The sequence below is a fragment of the Lutra lutra genome, chromosome X (assembly GCF_902655055.1).
Source record: "Lutra lutra chromosome X, mLutLut1.2, whole genome shotgun sequence".
Taxonomy (NCBI): domain Eukaryota; kingdom Metazoa; phylum Chordata; class Mammalia; order Carnivora; family Mustelidae; genus Lutra; species Lutra lutra.
This window is the reverse complement of record NC_062296.1, coordinates 90576053-90602151: the sequence shown is the minus strand read 5'-3', so window position 1 is coordinate 90602151 and position 26099 is coordinate 90576053. Positions and strand designations below refer to the sequence as shown.

The 26099-nt window shown below is 41.3% G+C and overlaps 1 protein-coding gene across 2 annotated transcripts in view; it reads left to right on the top strand.

Annotated features, from left to right (window-relative positions):
* The window catches only part of FRMPD4 (FERM and PDZ domain containing 4), an 863243-nt gene that overhangs the window by 697875 nt on the left and 139269 nt on the right, over positions 1-26099 (top strand). The gene's annotated exons all lie outside the window — the stretch shown is intronic.

Genomic DNA, 26099 nt, shown 5'->3' with positions numbered 1-26099 from the left:
ATGTGAAACGTGGAGTGGGGAAGGGGGCACTTCCTGACCCACTTCGTGATTATCGACAGATCCACTTCCTTCACTTTTGATTGGCTGAATGTCTCAGTTCCTCACTGGCTGTTGGACCTGAGAGGCCGTCCGCAGCTGCTTGCCATGTAGGCCTCTCTAGCAGAACTGCTCACTTCATCGTAACGTCCCATCCAGGAAGGCCATAGAGACAGGCTGCTAGCAAGATGGAAATAATAATTTGTACAATCTAATCACAACCATCGTATCTCCTGAGCATTGCATATTCTCTTATATAGAAACAGTTTCCTCAGAGCGAGGAGATTATGCAAGGCAGTCAATACCAAGAGGGAGAGTGTGTTTGCAGACATCTCTTAGAAATCAGATCTGTGATGATTTCATTTAGCAAACTCTTATCATTCATCCATGTCACCACTAGGGTGCAACCTGGATCATAAGTAGCCTTTGCCCTCAAGTATTTCACAATTGACTCATAAACATGAGCATGTTAACCTCTAACTTTAACTTGGAATATGTTACACTAAAATCAAGTTCAAAACCCAATGAGCATATGGAAAAGAAGGATGGCTTTGTTCATGTTTGAGCCCACCATGAGACTCCCAGTTTCTCTCACAGTTCTAAATAAACATGCTGTCACTTTTTCTGTGGAACTTTCTCTAATACTACTCTTTCTCCCCAGCCTAACTCTGAAAAGAGTTAACTTTTCAGGGATTATTGTTACAAAACCAAGTAGGTAGGAGTGGCTTTCCACTAGCACAATGAAAGGCATGGAGAGATGGTGTGATTTGACACCTTCCAGGAACAATGGAATTTCCAATATGGCTAGAATGTTGGGAGTATGTTTAGGGAAGGGGAGTTATTAATGGCATAAAATATGTCTGCAAATATGAAGTGTGGTTATAGGAAAGAGAACTTGAGTGCTATAACATGGGCTGTGGGCTTTAGCATATAGAAAGCAGAGTGCCAGCGATGTTCTGCAATTAGTAGAATTATGTGCTGAGATAGATGCCTTAGAAATGAACTATGGGGGGGAAGACTGAGTGTTTGCTGGAGATATTAGATAAAAGAAGAAAAGTTAATATTCCAAGGAGAGTTGGGTGATGATGTAAAATAAGATAGAGAAAAAAGAAGGCCGTGGAAATGGAGTGGTCAAAATTAGGCATTGTTTCAGGACCGGAGTTGACAGTATTGCCAGATTCAAGCAAGAGTTATTAGGAGTGAGGGAGGGATATGGAAGAGCCAAGGATTTCTATGGAATTTCTATTTTAAGAGAATAAAAGCCTCTAAGAAGAGGAAACATGTCTTATTTGATAACAGAATCTCAATATTCTTTTTTTTTTTAATTTAAATTTTTTTTTTTTTATGTGACAGAGAGAGAGATCACAAGTAGGCAGAGAGGCAGGCAGAGAGAGAGGGGAAAGCAGGCTCCCGGCTGAGCAGAGAGCCCGATGTGGGGCTTGATCCCAGGACCCTGAGATCATGACCTGAGCCGAAGGCAGTGGCTTAACCCAGTGAGCCACCCAGGCGCCCCGAATCTCAATATTCTAATGGTGCCTGGTAGGTGAATGTTGGCAGTCGGCGGGTTGACAGATGAGTAGATGATGTATGTTGGATGGATGGATGGGTGGCTCAGGTCTATTGATGGTGTTGTTGAACTTCCAAGGGAACACAGTAGAGAAATCAGTTTGGGGGATATATAAGGAAATGCATAGAAAGTAGTAGTAAGAACTTCAGATGGCTAAAGTGACAGTGGAAAGATTTAGGAGAGCAATTAGAAAACTAACCCATGTTTCTTCTTTATGTTAATCCCTGCTTTCCTAGTTTTCATCAAGAATTTGTTATTCCATCTGCTTCTACAAATTTTAGGAAAGAACAGTTTCCTTAGAAAACCAAACTCTTTAGGCAGATCGTATGAACATCTTGGAAACCTGTTAACTTTCTCAGCACTGTATTCTAAACATGCAAAGCAACTACCAGTCTGGTGACTGGTGCCATTTAGCATCTCTATAATTTTAGTAAGGGACATAGGAACATTGAAAAAAATGTTTCCAGAAACTCAAATCAAAAGTTTCTCTTCCTATCCTACACCACTCTTCTTACTTTTAATTTTCTATCCCTGACATAACCATACTTCTTGGGAATTTTCAGGCTTCTTGGACATCATATCTTCTCAGATAGCACTTCTCACACTTTGAAGTGCATCATCTAGTGATCTAGTTAAAATGTGAAGTCCGACTTTGAGGTCTGAGCTGGGGCTTGGCAGTCTTCTTTTCCTAACAAGCTTCCAGACATTTCTAACACTGCTGATCCCCGGATCACCCTTTGAATGCCCAGGATGGTAAGCTACCATTCACTATTGGTGACTTGGCTGACATCCTCTATTTTTGGTGACACAGTCAAGTTGCAAGCTGCCTTTCAACGCATAATTTCATTTACCTCCTGCCATTGCTCATAGCCTCCCTGTGTGAATTTTTATTATCTATCCCTTCCCTGATGCTCCTAGTTCATCCAGCTTCATGCTAATATGTGAGGATAGCTCCTGCCTGCTGTCTTTACCTTCCTCCAGATCCTTAGTGAAGCTGTCAAAGCTGACCTCCCCTCTCCCTCCACTTTCCCGCACCATTTCTTACCTGAATGCTTTGTTTCCAGTCCCTAGATTTAGTCTTCCGTCTCCTCTTCGTGAAAGTCTTCAAAGGGGCACAATCAATGAAGGTTCAGAGGTCAGGGACCTAGTCCCCTTTTTAAGTAAGAATTTGGGATCCCATCACTTGCAGTCTTGAGGAGGTCAGCATTGTGGATGACAAAAACAAAGCAGTAAAGCAGTCCTCCTTGGTTACTAGGGAATGCTGGTTTAGCTCAAAATAAGGCAGCCCTAGTCTCCACCTTTATGCTAAACAATTACATGACCTTGAGGAAATCGCTTACCCTTCCTGAGCCAACGTTTTGTTGGTTATAAAATAGTACATTAAATTTAAATGATCCTCTGTGGTCTGTTAAAATTGATTACCTAGTGGCTGACTGAGCCTCATCTCCTCCTGATGTGTCTAAGTAAAGGAGAGTTTCCTAACATGAGGTTCATAGATCTCCACAAGAACTCTGTCAGTAGAAGTCAGAGAGTCCATGAACCTTGATTCGCTGGGGAGGAGGTGTATGGAATTCTATTTTTACTTCCACTGCCCTCTGGCTGTCAGTGAGCATTTTCCTTAATCAGGAGTATAAATGACAAACTACAAGAGTATTTGCAATGTGTAACTTTGTCACCAGTAGAAAACACAAGTGTATTTGATGTCACAGGACAGGTTTGGGGCTATCAAAATGTCAGGGTATTTGCTGCTAAGTCAACGTTTTGGAGCTTCTTAGACCTTCTCCCTCTTCTCATTGAACTCAGTAACGAAGAGGCGTATCCATTCCCATAGGCACATTTGTCAATAGGGGAAGTTTTTGCCTCACGAGTCACATTTCACAAGGTACAGAGACATTTTTGATTGTTTCTACGAGGAGAGGAAGTTTTATTGACATCTGGGTAGTCATGGAGGCCAAGGAGTCCGCTGAATATCCAAAAATGCACAAGACAGTCCCCTTAGTAGAAAGAATCATCCAGTCCCAAATTTCTGTAGTGCTGCGACTGAGAGGCCTGCTTTAGGTTTTTTAAAAAAAATTATGATAACTATATTTTAGTATAATTAATTGCCTTTGTAATCCTGTGTATTTTATTTTATGCCTTTATGCACTTGGTTCTTTGAAGAGTCTCATAGGGGTGGCACAAAATATGGCACAAAATAGGTTAAAGGAGAGAGTAGACATCACCTGGATTCAGATCTTTCAGTTCGTAGACCTCTCAACTGTAGCTCGACTACCTGATTCAAGATTCGCAAGGTAGCCTGACACCCTGGAATAAGATAAGGTTCAAGGGCCTACTCCAGCCATACAGCTTATGGGAGGGACTTGGCTCAAAGCATTTTCATTGTCTTTGTCTTAGCACCTTTGGGCCCCTACAACAAACCACTAGAGACTGGCTGGCTTGAAAACAGAAGTTTATTTTCCAAACTTCTGGAGACTTTGAAGCCCAAGATGAAGGCACTGGCGGTTTGGGTGTCTGGTTAGAACCCATTTTTTGGTTCATAGACAGTGTATACCTTCTAGTTTTGTGCTGAGCATTGTAGAAGAAAAATGTCTATTCCTTGTGGCCTCTTTCAGATGGGCACTAATCCCAGTCATGAGGACCCCACCCTCCTGACCTAATCCGTTTCCAAAGGTCCTGCCTCATAATCCCATCCATTAAGGGGTTTGGATTCCACATACGGAATTTGGGGAGATACAACCATTCAGACCATAGCATCTTGGAATCAGTTTTCTCATTTATAAGATGTATAAAATTGTCCTTCACCCAGAGTCAGCAAACTGGGGCCGATTGGCCACATAGAACCTGTAGCCTGTTTTTGTCCTCGAAGTTTTATTGCAACACAGTCCATGCCCATTCATTTACGTGGTATCCATGTCTGCTTCTACCTCCGAATGGCAGAGTTTGGTTACAACACGGAGCCTGTAGCCCACAGTCCCCAAAATATTTACCATCTGTCCTTTCTCAGAACAACTTTGTTTGATGCTTACTTAGTATATAGCTGTGAGGATAGAGGGACAGACACTGCGCCGAAAGATTTAGCTCATTGCTGGATCCACACTGAGCCACTTAATTGGATTTTTGTCACCTTCCACTTGTTGCTAGCAGATCTTTTTTGGTCTCGTGGGAGCTTTGATTCACAGCAGCGACTCTTCTGGGGCTTGTTTGGTTCAAATAATCATCATTCAATGCTTTAAAACTGGAAATAAATTTATTTAGAGTTCAATTTTAAATGAAAATTTATCTTGGGCGCCTGGGTGGCTCAGTGGGTTAAGCCTCTGCCTTCGGCTCAGGTCATGATCTCAGGGTCCTAGGATCAAGCCCCGCATCAGGCTCTCTGCTCGGCAGGGAGCCTGCTTCCCCCTCTCTCTCTGCCTACTTGTGATCTCTGTCTGTCAAATAAATAAATAAAATCTTTAAAAAATACATTTATCTTAATAGATCAAATTCTTTTAACTATTATAAGACTATTCCACACCAAATTTGTGCAGATGCTCTCACCAAGAAATATTAATATGGTGGTTTTCAGTCTCTCTGTTATTTCTCTTTTGAGTTCTAAACCCTCCCAGATTTTATCTTTTTTTATTTTTGAGATTTTATTTATTTGACAGAGAGAGACACAGTGAGAGGGAGCACAAGCAGGGGGAGTGGGAGAGGGAGAAGCAGACTCCCCGCCGAGAAGGGAGCCCGATGTGAGGCTCCATCCTAGGACCCGGGATCTTGACCTGAGCCGAAGGCAGACGCTTAACGACTGAGCCACCCAGGGTGCCCCACCTTCCCAGATTTTAAAGATGCCTTTGCACATAGCAAGTCAAACAGAGTGTCTGTTTCTGACATGACTTTTGATGCGTGATTTCAACACATCCAAGATGATTGTTTTCATGCAGACTACTGTATTGTCCCATGAAATCTGGGGGTTGCCTTCTGAGCTTCCTGAAAATTTTGAACAACAAGCCGTCTCAGCCCAGGACCTCAGCAGCTCCTTGTGAGGAATCCTCATGTGTTGTGCTATCCCTCTCCTCCTGGGGGATGTTGGGGAGCCCAGGGCTTTCTAGGGGTGTGGTCAGGCAGCCCAGATCCCTGCAGCTGAATCACATACAAGACCTAGTCCTTTCTTCTCCAAGAACACGTAGATCCCACCCAGTTTAATCCACTCGATTGGAATTCGCATAGTTTTGCCACTATGTAAGCGTAAATGCCCTTTGTGTGTAATTGGAGGATTTTTGAACTGGGGGCAAAATAGTGCCTCTTTTATATTCTCAGCACCCACCAGGTTCTTGGATTTTGAAATCTGATCCTGTTGAATTCTCTACCCTGCCACCTAGCCTGTCACCAAAACTCCTGAGGCTCTCATATTAGCATATCGAATAATAGAATTTTGTTGATTCTAGAATCCTTCTCCTCTGCTCCTTCAAACTCAGCCATTCATTCCCTTTGGGTGTGCTGTGGAATAAGCAGTTTTCTCATTTGTCTTCCTGTCATCAGGACCAAAGTGTAAGATACATGAAAGTCTCCCTGGATGCTGTGAGCCCTAGGGCAGTCACTGCGAACAACTTATAAAAAGTATAAACCCCCGAGACTTCCAAAAATAATTCAGATGGGCATAACTCATTTGGAAGGTGGTTCGCACACTCTGCCAGGTTGGGGGGGAATGGGCTGTCTGTGCCTTTTTTTTTTTTTTTTCCCTGTTCGATCCAGTCAATTTCTATGGACTTGTCTAGGCTGCAGACTTCCGTAATGAGGCTTAGTTTAAGGATCAAGGTAATGATGTTTAGCAATAAACTGCAAGGGGATAGGCCAGGAGGAGGGGAAAATAGTATGGAGTAATCTTTCTGTACTTTAATGGACGGGCCAACGCTTTATTAAAATATCTTTTCCAGTTTAGGGCTCCACAGCCCAAGGAAAATTAAAAAAAATAAAGACGAGTTCGAGCCAGTGCCAGATCTCGAAAGCAGGGCTGAGAATTCCCTAATTGTCAGTTAGCCCCTTTACTTATCTTTATTGTCCAACAGTTAGCTGGTCTGCTTTAAAAGCCATGCTAGAAACAGCTGAAAGAATGGTTTCAGGAGAAATGTCATTTCGAGGCCTCGGGTGGAGCCCCAGTTGCAATATGTCAATAAGAGTTGTCCAGATGTTTGCATCGTGTTTCCTAATGAATGTTACTTTTATACCAGCCATCATTTTATAAAAGATACTGTATCCTAAATCGTGAGCCCTTTCCTTTGTGCCAACTGCCTTTCTTCCTCTTCTCAGTAGCCCATAGGCAGCTCTATTACAGTGTGTCCTTATTACCGGAATGTTTTCCAATTAGTGGTTTGTAAGCCTCAGATTGGAAGGTGGAATGTAATTTTCTGTAAAATCATGTTAAAAATGATGGCAACATTCCAGGCTAGCCAACAAAAGGTACTTAGTTAAAATATAATTTAGCTGTATTTGGGATTATGGAATCTTTTCCCCATATTTTCCCCACGCGGCACTGTAGCATGGTCCATTCATTTCAGCTCTCTGCACCACGCCCCCCCCCCCCCCCCGCCCCGGGGCAGACGTGGCAGATGAGTCCATCCAGGAAAAACCTCAGAGCTGAATCCAGCTGAGCCTTGACCTTCCACTGACCTTATCCTCCACTGAAACACTGGTATCTGGCTTGTATGATTTTGCTTGTGTTTACCTGTAAATATGACAAGAGCAAGGAGGGCCTGGGTGGCTCAGTCGCTTAAGCGTCTGCCCTCCACTCAGGTCATGATCTCAGAGTCCTGGGATCGAGCCCCACATCAGGCTCCCTGCTTGGCGGGAAGCCTGCTTCTCCCTCTCCCACTCCCCCTGCTTGTGTTCCCTCTCTCGCTGTCTCTCTCTGTCAAATACATAAACAAAATCTTTTTAAAAAATCATTAAATATGACAAGAGCAATAATAGGAAGTTACTGTTTATTAAATGTTTATTATGCATCCGTCACTGATCCCATCACCCTTACGACCATCCTACAGAGCGGTGCTACTTCTCCATTTCCGGTGAGGAACTGAAGCACAAAAATGTCCAGTAACTTGTGCGAGGTCATGGAGCTCTCAGGCAGCTGAACCAATTGAATCGCAAGTGGTCTAGCTTTGGGCCCAGTGCTCCTGGTTGCTTTAGTGCTGTGGTCCGCCAACTTGGGTGCACTGTCTCTTACTGTGGGGCGCTGGGGCAAAAAATGGTTTTGTAAAGGGTTGGGAGGGGTGAAGAGGAATATTGTGTGACATGTGAAAATGATATGAAATAGAATTTCCTGTTTTCATGTAGGAACCCAGCCGCCGGAACACAGCCCATACCTATTCATGTATATATCGTCTCTAGCTGCTTTGGGGCCAGAATAGGAAAATTAAGTAGTTGTGACCCTGTTGCCTATAGAGCTTAAAATATTATCTGGACCTTTTCCGGAAGCTTGCCAGTCTCTGCTGTAGTGCCTGAAAAGCTTTCGGGCCCTATGTCTATGTTATTATGAATCCTTGGTAAATATTGACATTTTGAAAAAACAATTTTGTCTCCCTCCCATTGCTAGAGCTAGTGCACAGGGTTCTCCCATTCAGAAGATGCCAGACGGCCCAATCCCCAGTTTCAGGACCCTGGTGACCGCACCTCCTTGCAAGTCCCCACTGGTTTCCAATGTCAAGGGTCTCTCAAAGGCTTTGATCTTGAGGTTTTTTTGTCTTGTTGCCCCAACGGTTCTTAAGACCTATTCACTGGTGGCCCATTAGGCAGGAGAGCTCCAGGAAGACCAAAGGGAACTTCTGGGGGACTAGAGGGACCCCAAATCCAGCTGCCTGGGAGAGGCTTAAGGTATTGACAGGAAGGGACACTACGGATCCATTCCTAAGCAGAGTGTACCTCCCCAGCCTGTAGGAATGTACTTTCTGTAACTGAGGAATTTAACATGCAGCCGAAGTATTTAGTAGTGAGAGGTTCTTGCAAATGTATATTAAGAGATTGTACAAAAATATCCAGAGCAGGGCTGCCTGGGTGGCTCAGTCAGTTAAGCGTCTGCCTTTGGTTCTGGTCATGATCCCGGGGTTCTGGGATCGAGTTCCACATCAGGCTCCGTCGAGTTCCACATCAGGCTCCCTGCTCAGTGGAGAGCCTGCTTCTCCCTCTTGCTCTACTGTTCCCCCTGCTTGTGCTCTCTCGGTCTCTCTGTCAAGTAAATAAATAAGGGCACCTGGGTGGCTCAGTGGGTTAAAGCCTCTGCCTTCGGCTCAGGTCATGATCCCAGGGTTCTGGGATCGAGTCCCACATCGGCTCTCTGCTCAGCAAGGAGCCCTCTTCCCTTCCTCTCTCTCTGCCTGCCTCTCTGCCTACTTACGATCTCTGTCAAATAAATAAATAAAATCTTTAATGTTCTTCTCAAATCTTTACTCAGTTGATAGGTTAAGAAAGAATTCGATCGTGTTCTCTCTTCCTCCTCCCCCTACCCAGATATGCGCATGCGCACAGGGAAGACAGTCCGCAGAAGATCCATTATCAGATACCTAGCTCCTGCGGGCTCTGTCCTCCTCTGGGGAACTCTAGAGCCAGCCAACTGGGGGGCAGACATCCATGGTTATTATCCCTGATGGAAGGATAACTGCTTGGAAGCATGAACACCTTGCCAATTATTTCTCAGGCTGAGGCAGCACTGTTGCCAGAAGAACTTTTTCTTAGGCAGAAAGTATTAAACACTTCAGGTTGAATGCCCGGGTCCATGGTGGAGTGTCGACGTTCAGTTCCCTGTCGCCCCAGCCGAGGCAGCGATGACATTTCCCTGCACCTCCGCTCAGTGGTGACCAAGAGGATGCCTAGGTCACCCGAGTCTCTGCTCTCACACAGAGGGCTCGATTCTCTACACCCCCACGCCTCTAAACACTGGCATTCCCAATAAAACTTAGCACAGTGAAATTTGAGGTCCGATGTCACCTGACCCTTGCTGCTCTTTGGTGTGCCCTCTGAGATCAACGTTTTTGAAAACCTGAAGTCAAAGTAAACAGATTAAGTCAATTTCTATGGAGTTACGATTTATAAGTCGCTTATTAAGGGTTTTTGAAAATCTTTTGGTCTAAAATTACTGTTATAGTACTGTAAATGATACAAGTAATTGAAAAAAAAATTATTTCCTTTGGCCCAGTAGAACTACTTCAGGGCTACTGGCCTTTGGATATAATTATGAACGTAGAAATGATTTATATATAAAAATAGTCTGGGGGATGATTTTTATACTAGAGTAAATGGAAAGCAACCTTAATACCCAACAGTACAGTAAACATTAAATAAATGTGTGCTAGACATATTACAAGCTATTTTTCAACCACTGAAATTATTGTTATAAAGAATTTTGAATATGACAAAAGCTTTATGGCATAGTGATAAGGGATAAAAAAGTATAATAGGAAGTATGGTCCCACTAATTCATATAAAACGTTTAAACAGAAAATAGTGGAAAAATAGAGTAAAAATAGAAAATACATGGGAAGATCTACTAAAACATTAACACTGGAGTATAGAATTAGGTGTGATTTTTTTTTTTTCTTAAATCTACCTTTTCTGCCTTCTCTCCAGTGATCAGGTATGGCTTTTGCAATAACAGTGTGAACCTCAAGAATTAAGTAGGTTAGCACAGGGTAAGTTAATTTATCAAAGAATAAAAGAAAGTATCAATGACAAAAACACGTAGTTCTTGAACAAAGGACTGTGGGATCAAAGTTTCTAACTGTACCTCTTCCATTTTAATAGCCTCTAGGTGTAAATCACTTCTCAGGGATTAAAAATCACCAAAACTACATTCCAAGAATTTTTCTTTCATTACGAGAATTGTGTTTTATTTATTTACTTTTGTTTTGTTTTATTGTATTTCTTGGAAGTGATCTCTGAAGCCATCATGGGGCTTGAACTCGTGACCCTGGCATTGAGAGTGGCAAGCTCTACTGAGTAAGCCAGTCACACACCCTTTTTCAGTACAAGAATTTTAAATGACACATTCACAAGTATGATCTTTATATACTTCTAAGTATCTTTAGTTTCTATATATATCCTTATTAATTTTAAAATAGGGGGAAATGTAGACCTTAAGATTCTGTTTGTTTCATCTTTAGTCAACTTCTTAACATGATTATCCTGAAAAGAAAATTTTGCCCCATTGGATGTACTGCTGCTCTATATTATTATTATTGAAATTGAAGGTGTCAAAAGAGATCGCTAACAGTGAAGCTATCTCATTGATACCTGGGCATTGTAAAACAGGAAAAAAAAGATGAGTTTAAATGAAAAGGATTTTATAACGGGTGTTATAACTCTAAAGAGGACCTTTGAGTATTTTACTCATCCAGCTCTCCGGGTTACGCATTCCCGCCTCATGTCATTCAGTTATTACAATATTGCGGTTTAATGCTTTCTTGGAATTTGAACCTCAGGAAAGCTGACTTGCCCAAAGTCATGGAGCTGCAGAATGCTACAGTCTGCAGTCCTGTCCAGTTCTGTGGAAAATGTGCATTTCACCCATTTTGGCCACGTGCCATCATGATGACATCTAGTGTAACTGCAGTGAATTCTACCCTATACTGTCCTTTGGTTCTCATTAGAGAGTGTCAGTCCGTTATGGCTTCCTTGTCCGGTAGTTTCTCCACCTCTCTGTGGACTGCTTGAATGAGCAGTAACCTAACAGGAACCTGTAGGGACTTGGGCAGCTAGTCTAAAGCGTGGCGTACAGTCAACAGTTGAATGGACGGGAGACAAGCTACCAACAGTTTATAGTAGACAGTCTTTTCTGATCAGGCCAGGCAGAAGATGTAGGTTTTCGTCATTGTAAGGAAGGCATGGGTCTGGAAAGTGGTTAGCTAATCCGTTTCTGAGAAGCAAAAATGAGACTGGTAATGAAAGCAAGTGAGGCCCCCGACCGCCCAGCTCAGGGGCTTGACTCTTCATTTGGAGTTTCCTGTGGAGGTAGATCAGAACCATGGATAGTGCCCTGCCCTGGGAAGGTTTGTAGGAGACTGCCTTCCTTGGAGTTCCAGCTTAATTTTTTTTTTTTCTTTTTGCAAAAGTTTGACTTCTTTCAAAAACTTCCTGTTTTGGCCTCTGTGCTCAGGGATTTCATAAGCAGCACGGGGAGGATAGAGCTGCAGCTAGCAAAAGGTCCCCAGATTATCAGATTTTAAAAAGCATCGGGGCGCCTGGGTGGCTCAGTGGGTTAAAGCCTCTGCCTTCAGCTCAGGTCATGATCCCAGGGTCCTGGAATCGAGCCCTGCATCGGGCTTTCTGCTCAGTGGGGAGCCTGCTTCCTCCTCTCTCTCTGCCTGCTTCTCCGCCTACTTGTGATCTCTGTCAAATAAATAAATAAAATCTTTAAAATAAATAAAATTTAAAAAGATAAAATAAAAAGCATCACTTCTAGCCGTAGTAGTAGGAATTCCACAGGTTGTTTTGTGTCTGTTGGGGGTGAGGACCTCAAGGAGTTGTAGGTGCTACCTCCTATCCCCCCAACCCCCAGCCTTGCCCCATAGCGTTCTTCTCCTAGGTGAGCCCACAGCCACTAACAACCCAGCCTCCTCTTTGGAAGATTCTGAGAAGAAAAAAAAAATGGCATTTATTTCACAAATCTGATTCCTATAATCCGATTTCAAAATTCTGTTTCTTATATAATGTTAGCTAATTTTTATTTTCCATTAATTTAGATTAGTCAAATTATAGCTCTTTTTCATTTGTATTCTATAGCTACATATTAAGCCTCATTTTCTTAATTAATTCCTACAAATTTTGTACTTTGTAGAAGGTCATTTTAATCCAAAAGCCCAGGATGTGTCTTTGGAGAAGGACTTATTTATCTTTACAAAATTTGCCAGCCTCTGCATTTGATTCTGAGTTAGAACTACAAAAAAGATTTGATAGGCTCCATGCTGCTAGACCTCAGCACCTACTGTTGGCAGTAGCCCCGGCCAATATGCCAGCATTTCCCAGACTGTGGTTCACTGAACACTGGTTCAACAAAAGTCTGAAAGCAAAGGCTTCCAAGGAATAGAAGTTTAGAAACTCTGCCTCACTTTCCTGCCTTTTTTGGAGAATCATAATACCCCATAGCTTTATATGTTCTGAATAAAGAAATCCCTTTCACGCCCTTCAACCCTGCATTTTCCCAATCCTTTGAACCTCAGGAAGCCCACCCCCCACCTTTTTTGGTAGTTGTACCCATAATTACTCCCTGAGCCATGATGAGTTCACCAGAATAGCAATGAGGGCAATAATGCAGTGAGATTTACATCTCTTAACCTGAGAAGGTATAAATTTTTGTGATCCTAGCTTCAATGTGACAGGGTCGACTTTAGTTAGAAATCGCATTTATGCCTTTTTAAAATAGAGCGAGCATTTTGGAAGTCGGGGAGATACTTTTCCAACAGGGAGGAGGTCTAGCACGTTAGAAAGTGACAGGTGTATATAGTGGAGCTTTCAGACTTCTGAGTTTTTCAAGCCATAATTAAAATCTCTGCTATCAATGGACAGTTAGTTCTATTTAAGTTCTAAGGTGGAGTTCTATGTGAGGTGTAGGACCTAACCAAGCTCAAATTCCTGGACTAGACTCACACATAATGACCTTGAAGGTCGCATCTTACTTGAAGATGTAAAGCTCATACAAATAAAATAAACAAGAGCATTCTATTTGCTATTTTTCCACAGGCAAGAGTAGAATGATTTATTTGGGATTCACTGTGGTATTGCCAAGTCCAAGTGCAAGAGCCACAGTACTGTGTTTGCAGCTTCAACTTTGAATGTAGTTTTCCAACCCATTTGTTAAGGAGTATTCATTTTCAGAGTCAAATGATGTAGCAAAAAAAAAAAAAAAAATGTTCTCCGTATATACCCAGCCTTTTTTTTTTTTCCTTTTGGTCCTTGGGTGAGGAAGATTGATTTTATAATACTCCTCAATTCATAGAACATTAATCGTTCTTGATTCACATAATGCCCCCCCATATGCATGCTCATATGCATATCTTTCTTTCTCTGTGCGTAGATATTCTCCTTCATAGTGAGTGTAATATATATGAAATAGTATATATAATCCCATATACTTATATAGTAGTGGATTCCATTTTTCATATATATACATCATCTGCATATGTGTTTTTGTGAATATATATATATTTTTTTTATTTTGCCCTGTCCTAGGGAATGACTAGAGATGTTTAGTTACATTTCTGTGTTTTAAATTTAATTGAAATGTTTCCTTTCTTTACACTTAGTCACCAACCCAATTCACAGTTGTGTTCTTTACTTTCACTTTGCTTTTATTTATAAAAGTTCTTTTTAAAATTCAATCTACAAGTATTTCTTGTAGATACTTGATTAAATACTTGTAAATTCTACAAGTATTTAAAACCCATACCTGGTCCCAGTACGCAATCTCTAAAATGGTATTCAAAGATGAAATTTTCTCTCTGTCCATTCCACCTTCTTCTGTCTCTCCCTCAGAGGTAATGTTTTACTTTTTTCTGGTTTGTATTCCATCCTTTGATTAAGGATAAACTAAGGCAGATGAACAATTTTGAGCTGATTTTAGCAAAAATCGATTCCAGTTGGGCAGTACCAAACCTGGAGTTGTTAGGAACACTCCAGTGAGGGGCGCTGGGCAAAGACTTCTAGACAAAAGGCAGAAGCAAAGTAAAGAAATGATTGATTGGCTGTATGAAAGAGTCCAGTGGCTCTTTGTGTTTGATTGTTCCTAGTGTTTTGATTTTATCAACTTCCGGCATTTAAAGGCTTAGATTTCAGTTTGCTCAAGTGGGCCACCTTGGAATTCAAGCCAGGCTAGTCTAATGACCTCTTTGTTTCATTCATTTAACACCCATCTTTGGTTTTAAAATAAACAATAGCATACTAATCATGCTTTGTTCCACCATGATTTGCACTTAACCTTACATTCTGGAGATAGCTCCCTGGAGAAATACAGAAGCAGTCCTTGCTCTCGTTTGCAACTGCAGACAATATTAATGGACATTTGGGTTAGTTCTAGTTTTGTCCTACTACAAAGAACACACTAACTTTGCAACATTTTTCCATATTCCAAAATAATACATCTAGTCCTCTATTTTTACCTACATCATTGCTCCTTACCCAGTACCCCAGGTCTTTTTTCATTTTTAAAAAAATATTTTATTTATCTATTTGTCAGAGAGCGGGAAAGAGAGAAGAGCAGGCAGAGGGAGAAACAGGCTCCCCACCAAGCAGGGAGCCCGATGCGGGACTCGATCCCAAGACTCCAGGATCGTGACCTGAGCCGAAGGCAGATGCTCAACCTACTGAGCCACCCAGGTGTCCCAGAACCACAGGTCTTTACACAAACTCTCCAAAACTGTAGTCGGCACTGAACTCACGGGCCCACATCCTGTTAAATTAATGACTAGGTCCAAGAAAGCTGGAGTCTTTGCTGTTTCCATTATCTTTCATGAAGAAGCGTTTCAGGAGAAACACGTATCTCATTTAAGTATTTTAACTAGCTGTGCTACCGGGCGCCTGAGGGGCGCAGCCATTTCGAGAATGCCTTCAGGTCAGGTCAGGATACCTGGATCCTGGGATCCAGCACCACATGGGGCTCCCTGCTGAGTGGAAAGCCTGCCCCTGCTTGTGTCCTCTCTCTGGTTGTGTCTCTCTGTCAAATAAGTAAATAAAATCTTTAAAATTTAAAAAAAAAATAGCTGTGCCTCTTTTAAATGCTGTTAGTTTTGTCTTGTAGACACCATGAGTTGTCTAGATTTCCCTCCCAAGTTTAGGGCCTAATTTATGACCCACTCAGCAATATATAAAACTGCATGACTGTATTTTCCTCCTTTATTAAGTGAAATTTTTTAAAAAATCAGTATTGGGACGCCTGGGTGGCTCAGTTGGTTAAGCAGCTGCCTTCGGCTCAGGTCATGATCCCAGCGTCCTGGGATCGAGTCCCGCATCGGGCTCCTTGCTTGGCAGGGAGCCTGCTTGTCCCTCTGCCTCTGTCTGCCACTCTGTCTGCCTGTGCTTGCTCTCTCTCCCTCTCTCTCTCTGACAAATAAATAAATAAAATCTTAAAAAAAAATAAAATAAAAAATAAAAAATCAGTATTATGGTAAACATAGTTTTTTAAAATGTCAAGTAATTCTAGTTCTGCGAAGCCCAAGTCTTACTGCCAAACTCCCATTTTGTATCCTGGCCTTGTCAGTATTCTAGGAGGACATATGCAAATATATCTTGTTATTCCATTTAAAAGGATGTTTACAAACATCAGTGCCCTTGAAAAATGTATCTGACTTGCAGCTTTCCAATGTCCTGTAAAGTGTATTTCTCTATAGTGATGACATTTTGAGGGGATTCCAAAAAAATCATCACCTGACCTTTAATGCTGTGGGGTTGGGGCTTTTATATTGAAAAAATATATGTCAGGAACCTCAGAGGCCTTAGAAGGGGGGATAAAGTAGTCATCTTTGGGGTGTTTTCATGAGTTTGTGCTTTCCTTTGTGTATTTAGACATCAAAGAACATACTAAGAGACATATCCGTGTTTTAGAAGTGGGCAAGTAGTTAACTCTACTTTAAAAAAATGTAACACCTGTCAGAAATATCTATATGTATGTTTATATTTAATGCTATATTTTAACTTGTGTTTATTTTCATATCAAAAATATGATCTAGGAAATTCTGCCCAGGTGTAATAGGGTATTTTATGTAAATGTTGGTTCCGAACAAACATTTCTTTAACTCACATCTTTGACAAATGAGATAGGCTCTAGAGGTGTGTTTTTTGGATTCCAGGAGGAGCTAATCTCCAACGGAAGGCCCCCTACTGTTTTCCGGCACTGCCTCAATGCGGACTTTGGTGGTTCATATGCAAAGAAAAGATTAACAAAGGGGTCATTGTTTTTCAAATCGTAGCTTTGGCGGTTTAGTAACTCTTGAACTCCTCTTGAACTCCATTTGTTGTGGAATGATCTATCACAGCTGCTAATTTAGGAACTGGAATTGGTTTGATGAACCCTGTAGCTGCCTCGGTGAGTTGCTGTGTCCCTGGGGATCCCGAAAGGCCTAGACAATTCGAAAGCATAGACCCTGGGTGGGTTTGCCAACAGAGTCGCCAAATATATCTGTCCTAAGAGAAGCCAATAACTCAAGAAATGAGGTTGGGAAGAGAGAAAGCCAGAGATTAATTTCGGGTGTCTGTGTCTTGGGAGGTGGCAGGCTCAGGCCTTAACAGCTAACTTCTCCGCCTGCAAGACCGACAACTGGAGTTGTATAGGAAAACTTCAGGGCCCTCAGTGCAGGCGGGGAGCAGGTCGTGGTGGTGGGGTGGTGGGTCAGTATGTGTTCAGCCCTTAATCTTGGGCAGGGAAAGGGCTTGTGGGGTGTGGTCATCAATACATTCCATTGATATCAGGGCTTTTCAGATCTGATGGTTGGATTGTAACCCGTCATTGCAAAACACCCTCATCAGTGCCTCAAGGAAGTGTGATAAGACATAAGCACAATAAGGGGTGCCTGGGTGGCGCCATTGGTTAAGTGTCTGACTCTTGGTTTCCGCTCAGGTCATGATCTCAGGGTTGTGAGATCGAACCCCACATTGGGGCTCAGCCGGAAGTTGGCTTGGGATTCCCTGTTCCTCTGCCCCTCCTACTCATGCTCTCTCTAAAATAAGTAAATATTTTTAAAAGCTGGGGGGAGCTAGAGCTTGTAGGAGATGATAAATCAGTATTAGAAACCTTCTATGGATCAAGTTCTGTAATATTCGGTAAACTCACTTAATTTTAATCAGCATCTTCTAGATTAGGCATTATTTTGTTTTAAGTTGCATTTTATTTTATTTTTTAAGATTTCATTTACTTACTTGACAGTGCGCACAGCAGGGGGAGCAGCAGGCAGAGGGAGAGGGAGAAGCACACTCCCTGTTGAGGGGGGAGCCCAATGTGGGGCTCCATCCCAGGACCCTGGGATCATGACTCGAGCTGAAGGTAGATGCCTAACTGACTGAGCCACCCAGGCACCCCTGGATTAGGCATTATTTTCCCCCTTTTTGGGAATGAGACCAACAATAGTCTCAAGGAGATGAAGTCAACCAAAGACATATACTTAACATCATCTTTTTACTCTGTCCTTAGTCTGAAAGATACCAAAAAGCCAGTCTTTTGCTACCACATGGTATAAATATAGATGAACAGGATGTCAAACTTTGCATATTCTTCCCCAAAGTCACTAACTAAACCATTCACGAGTGACAATAATGCCTGCTGTTTGTACATTCCTTCATGGGTTGCAATTAACCTGTATGCACTGCATTTGCTCTCACAAGGCTGATTGATCATGCAAAACTGTCCTGTGCTGTCCCCTTAAATAAAGTTGAAAGTACATAATCTGGAAGGGAACAGCAATAGGTTCCTGCCTTATTATCAATGACTCGATAATAAGGAGAAAAGAAAATGGCCTTCAGACATTTAGATGACCATCCTTGTTGTTTTGTAAACAGAGCAATAGCAACATGGTTAATCTGTCTCTGCAAGTATAAGGTTATAATGAAAAACCAGACATCTTGTGTTTTTAATTCAAGACATCCTCAGGAAGTTATCTGCCTTTAAAATAGAAATTATTTTTTGCTAAACGATACCTGTTACAGCATGATACATGCCAATTTTCTTCAATAGGAGATAGCAGATAAAATGCATACAGTTCTTTTCCCTTACATATAAGGCTAAGCAAAAGTAATGACTTTTGGGAAACAGTAGCCTTAGTTATTAAATGGATTGATTCAAATAAGAACAGCATTAAAATCCCCTCCCAAAATGAAAAGAAGTAAGTTCAGGGCATGAGAAGGCTGGGGAGGAAGAAATTTCCTCTACCGTGCAAAGGTTTTTCCAGCTGGTCTGCAACTAAATTGACATGAGACAGATTAACTTGAGAAAGTCAAATATAATTTCATTCATACAGGAGCCCCTCAAATTTGAGAGGTTCAATGACAGAAATGTACAATGAAGTATCAGTGCCATCTGGAACTAAGCAATAGGATGGGAGCCTGGTGCTTCAGCGGGGAGAAGAGGAGCAGGTGTGTGGTAATTCACGTTTGCCCTTCCATACAGACGGGTCACTCAGATAAAAGGTAACTCTGATAATCAAAGGACCCCAATTTAGATTTTTCCAGGTTGTCAAGGGAGGGGCAGAAGTTTGTGCTTGGCCCCTAGGGTCCCAATTGCCTTCAGCTGAAAATATTCCTCATGCCAAAGGGACACAATTTTTTAGAGATTCTTTGAACCTCTTCAGTACTACTTTATAGATTTTATTCTCGAATTTTATATTGGCCTCTGGATTGGAGCCAAGAGGATTTTCAATTTGGAAGCCGACAAAATTTGCCTGTCCAATATCCAAGATAATTCTAAAGCACAGAAAAGCCATTTGGGCCGCATATCTGATACCCTGCCAGATTTGGGTTGAGAGAAATGGTTTATTGGTTAACTAAGTAAGTAATAAACATACCTTCTAGCATATCAGTAGTATGTTTGAGAAAATAAAAGCAAAAGAGAAATCGTGGTGGAGTGGAAAGAATTACTTATAGAAATGGGTAGGTAAAATGGAAAATAAGCAAGAGTAAGGAGGTTTGGAAAAGTGGCAAAACTACCTTCCTCAAACAAACATTTAGTTACAGAAACTCATACAGTGTCGGGCACTTGTGACTTGCTTGGTTGAGCAATTATTTTAAATTTTAAGTTTGGGGAAGAGAAAGCTGATGTGTTCAAATTAGATATTGTTCTCGGAAGAATAAAAACATCTCTTCTATTTTCGATATGCCCTTCCTGTTTTCAGTGCAGTAAACCCAAGATCTAGTTCAGAGAGAAAACAGAGTTTTCTTTTAGAAGTGCATTGTAATTACAGTGCATTCAAAGAGATCTTTTATTGAGTTAGGAAGTGACAAAATTTATTAACTAACAATTCACAGGACTTTTTTCAAACTCCACTGATGAAAACATTGATTTAACTCTGACAATAAAAGAATAGGCAATATATGCCCAGGTGGGAACTGTTCCCCTTTAAATACAAAGGCCTGTGATTTTGGTAATTAATATTTTTCCCTTGTCAAAATCGGTATTCAAATATATGGTTGTGTTTTCTTACCCGAAGTTCGTTTGTTTTAGAGTTGCCAAAACCACATATAAGACATGTAAGAGGGGTGAAATCTTGTGGACATACAAAGAGAAGCAGCCTGGATTGATGGAGGAAAAGGACAGGCAGCAAGAGGGAACTTAAGAAGGAACCAAAATAAACCCACATCTACTGAAGGACCTCAAAGGAGGGATATCAACTAGACACTATTTTGACTTCATAACAGGGACTCTTAATTGTAAGAAAAAATGTGAATAGCCCATGGTTTCTTGAAGAACACAAAAAAGCTCTGATGTAAATTTTTAAAAATCCTGCTAAGAATAACAAGGCAATTAAGTTTTGGAACTAACACAATTTGGTTGCATTAGCAGCAAATATTTATTATGTGCAATGATTCTCAATACAGTCTTGCTGTATTTTTATCAATTTGACATGACAAGTGTCTGGACAGTAATTGGTGTGTATATAGTTTTGTACCATCCCAACATCTGAGAGTAGCAGTTCTCCCCAGTGTTTACAGCTTCCCTTATCTTTTTTGACAGCTCTGCCATTAATTTCTCAGTCAAATGGAAAATGTGAATATTGCTTTTACCTACTTTTACTTTTCATGGCCTTCAGGAAATTTGTAAGTCTCAGTGTCTAAAAATCTACAGATATTCTCCTTTTTTAATTAATTGAAGACTACAATGATTCAATGTAACATTCATGATTGAAATAATTTTTCACACAAATATATAAATAGGTTAAAACATATTTTCCTGTTCAATCTCATATTCCCAAGGGATGTAAATTTCCTGGAATAGAACCTTTGCTACAAGTCATAATAAATTAGAAACTTCACAAATTTTGTGTTGCACCTCAGAGAATTTTCTGCTTCTGTCAAATGAAATCACATATTGTAAACACTCTTATCTATATTTAATTTTCCTCCAGGTTGCTAAATTAGGAATCAATTTGCGTCATATTTCAACACAAACGTATTGACATACTTAGCAGTTTATCTTTCCCATTCAAGTCAAGGTTTTATGAAATATTTTCCAAAATATCCTGTATTCTCAAAAAGCTTTAAATGTGGTTGTCATAGACCTAAATCAACACTATAAAGTAGTGATGGATTACAAGTTGAGAAGATTGGCAGTGTTTTCAGAGTTTGACGTATCAATCATTCTAATTATAGCAGCTAATATTTATCTGATCCCCGTACCATGTTAATTCTATCCACCTACTGCCCTAAAACATAGGTTTTTTGTTAGTCAAGCCTCTTCCGGTTGCAAGGTTCAGAAATTCCAATTCAAAGTGCTTTGAGAACAAAGAGGGTTCTGGTGACTCATTTACAGTGGTAGGTCTGGATTCAGGGGCTCCAGCAGTGTTACCAGGACTCGGTATCTTTCCTTTCTCCCACTTGAGTTGCCCTCTGTCCTGGCTTCATATTCAGGCCAATTCTCTGGACCACCACCCTTTTCAGGGATATTTGTTGCAAACTTTGGATCCGGCAGCTAGAGTGTTTCTCTTTCTGAGTCCCACAAAGTATACTAACAACCTTGATTTCTTTTATATCCATTCCTGAACCATTAACTGTGGCAGGAAGCATGTGAAGCAGGGCCCACTCCTTACGCGTGCAATCTGTGTGGTCACGCGGGACCCTGCACTTAGAAGGGCCCCATGCTTGCTCTTATCCTCTACTACATTGAAATTAGTATTAATTTTTGAACAAGGAGTCCTCCATTTTCATTTTATTTTTTTGAGTAATCTCTATTCCGAATGTGGGGCTCGAACTTGTAACCCTGAGATCGAGATTTGTGTATTATTCCAACTGAGGCAGCCAAGCACCCCGTATTTTCATTTTAAACTGCATAGCATGGGATTGCCTGGGTGGCTCAGTCTATTGAGCAGCTGACCCTTGAATTCAGCTCAGGACATGATGGAGTGGGCTCAGTGGGGAGTCTTCTTGTCTCCCCCTCTCTCTGCCCCTCTCCCTGCTTGCGTGTGATTGTGCACACTCTCTTTCAAATAAATAAATAAATCTTAAAAAATAATAAACCGCATCCCACAAATTATGTCACTGGTCCTGCTGGGATGCAATTGTTGTCTAGACTACATCGTGTGACTAGTGCAGGATCCCGATTTTTGGGGTCACCTCAACAAAGACATGGGTTAAAGGGGTAGCAACTGGTTTTTCAGAGGAAAACTTTTGAGCAGGAGGAAAATGCCTGGCAAAGTCAATTAGCTGTCTGCTGAATAAACATTTTTTTAATCACCATTATTCAAAATTGGATACCTACTAATGGTGGGCCAAGACTGCCTGCTATCTAAAACAAACACAAAAATGATGCCATATGCTTCTAGTATATATTTTCCTGCTCTGTGTCATGGGAGAAAAGGAGATTTCCAAAGAGAAAAGACAAACAGACCAAAGTTGATGACGCCAAGAACAAATCGTTAAGACGGAAGTACTTTTAGGTGTTTGGAGGAAGAGTAAGTTCAAGCATCTAATATGAACTTCGTGGAGTTGCTGGACGAGTGAAATATACGGCTGTGCGAGTGGATTATAGGCTGGAAACCACCAGCTTGGGCTTGGTTGGTGCTGGGAGGAGCAGAAGAAGCAGCTCGTGAACCAGATAGAGGGATTTGGTTGTGACCCTGTGAACCAGGCATTCTCAGTGGTGGCTGATACCACTCCAGCCTGGGCAAAAATTGCTTCTTCGAGACAAAAGCCTTTTATTCTTTTCTTGTATAAAGCACAGATACGAATATAGTACGTAAACAATTTAAATAAATCTTTGATGAAATTTCACGTGAGGGCAGGGGTCTATTAGGAAAACTGTCTAAAGAGAAAGGAAGGTTGACAAACATGGCTTCTTAATTTGGGTCCCAGATACTTTTGGAGAATCTGATGACAGTAATGAACCTGCTCCTAGATAATACATACACAAAATTGTGCATATTATTTTACAGATTCATACATTCCCCGCTAAAGCTGTAGGCACCAGGTTGGTTTCCCGTGACAACAATGAACTTGAACTCATGGAGCAAAACAATGACTCTTCCCTGGCTCTCAGAGCATTCTACTGCAGCTCATTTTGTGAGCCACAGGAAATGGTTATTTTGAAGATTAACCTTGATGTGATAAACAATAATGATAGGAAGTAAAAGGAAAATATGGCACATTATATTTGAAAGGAAGAAAAAAGTGAAGATGGCTGTGGCTCTGTGATTATCTCTCCATCTCTCTCTCTCTCTTTTTTTTAATGTTCACAGAGGTTATCTTTTATTTATTTTTATTATTTTAATAAAAGTCGAAATTAATAGCATTCTCTTTTTTTAAAGAAGCAAATGTTTATATATATATATATATACATATACATATATATATATTTTTTTAAGATTTTAAGATTTTATTTATTTATTTGAGAGAGAGAGAGCCCAAGCTGGGGGAGAGGCAGAGGGAGAGAGAGAAAGGCAGGATCCCCGCTGAGCAGGGAGCCCAGTGGGATCAAGAGCTGAGCCAAAGTCAGACGCTTAACCAACTGAGCCACCCAGGCACCCCATCTCTCTCTCTCTCTTTTTAAAGAATTTATTTGAGAGAGAGAGAGAGAGCACATTTGCACACGAGCAGGGGGAGGGACAGAGGGAGAGGGAGAAGCAGACTCCCCACAGCTCAATCCCAAGACCCTGAGATCATGACCTGAGCAGTCAGACGCTTAACCCACTGAGCCATCCAGGTGCCCTGAGTATCTCTTTAAGAAAAAAGAAAGTTCTCGCTGGCTAGATGAAATTAGGTATCATGCAACCATCAAGCCAAAAGGGTGAGTCCATGTCCCTAATTGTAGTAGGTATATTGAAACTGGGAAGATAATTTTTTGTCTGTTGGACATCAGCCAACCCAAGTCACATACCCATCCTGCGTACAGTTATCGCATGCTACCTAAGACCAGTTCAGGCTCTTTAAGCGGAACAAATTTGTTCAAGGAATTCTAGTTCATTTTTTATTAGTTTAATATACACGATTTGGGTTTAAAAAACCATCTCAGGCTTATATGAACCTATCTGTGTATGGGGTGAGTTATTTCCCAGGAAGGTCTGACAATAAATGATAATCCTTCTATAACTTGAAAGTATTATTTTCTTAAGGTTCTGTCTTCTTTGGGGGATTTCCTCTTACTGGTTTATGAAGAGCTGCCTAACTCAAATGATCTCATCAAACTTGTGACTATCGCGTACTCCGACAGCCAGGAAAGAAACCCACGTTGCCGCTTCCCAGTATCGGCCATAGCAATCCCTCTCTAGCTCCATTCCCTTCATGTGGACAATTATGAAAATACTCGCGATCTCTCTACCTCACAGAGTTCTTTCTCCATCTCTGTGAAACTCAGTGTGAGGTCCTATCATCTCCTCAGGAGGAAAAAATGTGCAAAAGAAGTACAAAGTGTTATGATTAATTCTTTTATTCTTTTTCAGTGGTGTTAGTTGAAAGATGAAACAAAATAAAGACAGGAAATTGAGTTGAAAATTCACATAAACACACCCTCTGTGAATTGCCCTTGCATGCTGAGACCTGGAGTGAAAAACCACTGAAAGACCAGATTTGGCGAAAATGTGTCGCGCAGCCTGTCTGGGCAGAAGGAAATCTTGGCCTGCCCTTTCTGTTCCCATGTGCTGAAGTAAAGACATTTTTCCCAGGTGAAGCTTTGGAGCTTACATGTGTGGTGTTTCTCATCATGGGTGATATTCAAAATATTTTCCCAGCATTTATAGAATGGACAGAGAAATGAGGGGAGATCCCTGTCAACAATGCCATCTTATCGCCAGACCAAGGGGTGCCTATGGAAACACATCCCAGTTTCCTGGGGGTGTTTGTGCTCACTGTTGAGTCTGAAACAGCGAGGTGTCTAAAATGTTATTCTCAGACTAACAAATCAGCCTCTCACCATTATATGTTTATACACATCCACACACACGCATCCAGAGCTCTAGTTCTCAGAGGGCAACTCAGTAAATGCATCTAGCTGTGTGTCGAAGCTTGCCAACACAGGAGAAGAATTCCAGAATTATGAACCCCAGAGCTAATATAGGAACTGCGGATACATCTATCCATTCTTCTCTCTAGAGAGAGAGGAGTTCATCACTCTGATACGTAGACAATCCCCGCGGGGAGAGGAGGCAGCCGTCCGCACTTGACCACTGTGGAATGGAAGCACAGGGCCCCGGGCCTACTGGGGACTTTGTCATTAGGGAGGCCTCAGTCCTTCCATCCCTCAGGTTGCTATTCAGTTATCCTTTAAACCAGGTGCCATTGCTGTTTTCCGAGTAAGCCTTGACCATCCCGAAACATGAAAATACTTGTGGAGAGTTGGGTTTTGATGTACTTGAACTGCGTCACGGAAATCGCAGGGAACTTGACTTCCCATTCCTGGAGATTCCTTTAAATGACTTCCAGACTGGAATAGGTGTGCTGATTAACACAGTTAGAGAACCTGAGTGTAACTGGGTAAATTTTGTAACCCGGATGGCACAGGTTTCTATTTTATGGTAAAATCATAACAAAAGATAAAACATGCGTTGATTGACTTTATTCCATCTGTCAAAATGAAATTCTTCTGTGTTACTGTGCGAAGGTGATTTTTTTTTGAACATAGATGAGGTTGGTGGGGTCCAGAGCCGACGACCAAGGAAGAATTCTTAAAATGTCTGTGGTGCAAAACAGTGGTTTTATTAAAGCGCGGGGACAGGACCAGTGGGCAGAAGGAGCTCACTACTGGGCTTGTGAGGGGGTGACTGATTCTATACTTGGGAATTGGAGGGTAGGAAAAGGGAGTTTTTCAAAAGAATTATTGTATGCTAAAGAATTTTCAAAAAATTTTTCAAGAAAATTTTTATGTGCTACAAGATATTTTAGGCCTTGCCATTGTCAAGTTAAAGTTGTTTTTCCCTCTAGTAAAGCGATAAGGGTAAGACACTTGGGAGTTTCCTTCTGGGAGTTAGGTTATTGATAAGAATGCTTTTTTTCTTGTAAATCACTAAGACGTTTGTAAACTGAGGAAGACTCATGTCTTGCTAGACTGTGATCTCTGTTAGTTTAACCATTTGGTTTTTTTCCTTCCCTTATCTTTAGGGGAGCCAGGAGTGCCTGAGGAATGTCTCCCATATCCCACCTTGGAGTTGGGGGGCATGGGGGGCGCACTTAGGGATGTCAGCTTGCTTTCTGCTCCCTCATCAAAGACTATTTAATTTTAAGTGCTACTGCTATATATAGATGCAATGATTTCCCAACATGGGTCTTGTCCAAACCTGCAGTTTCACAGTTTAATATTTAATTTTACTAAGCAGGTACTTAGTGTGGTAAACGAATTTTATATACAATA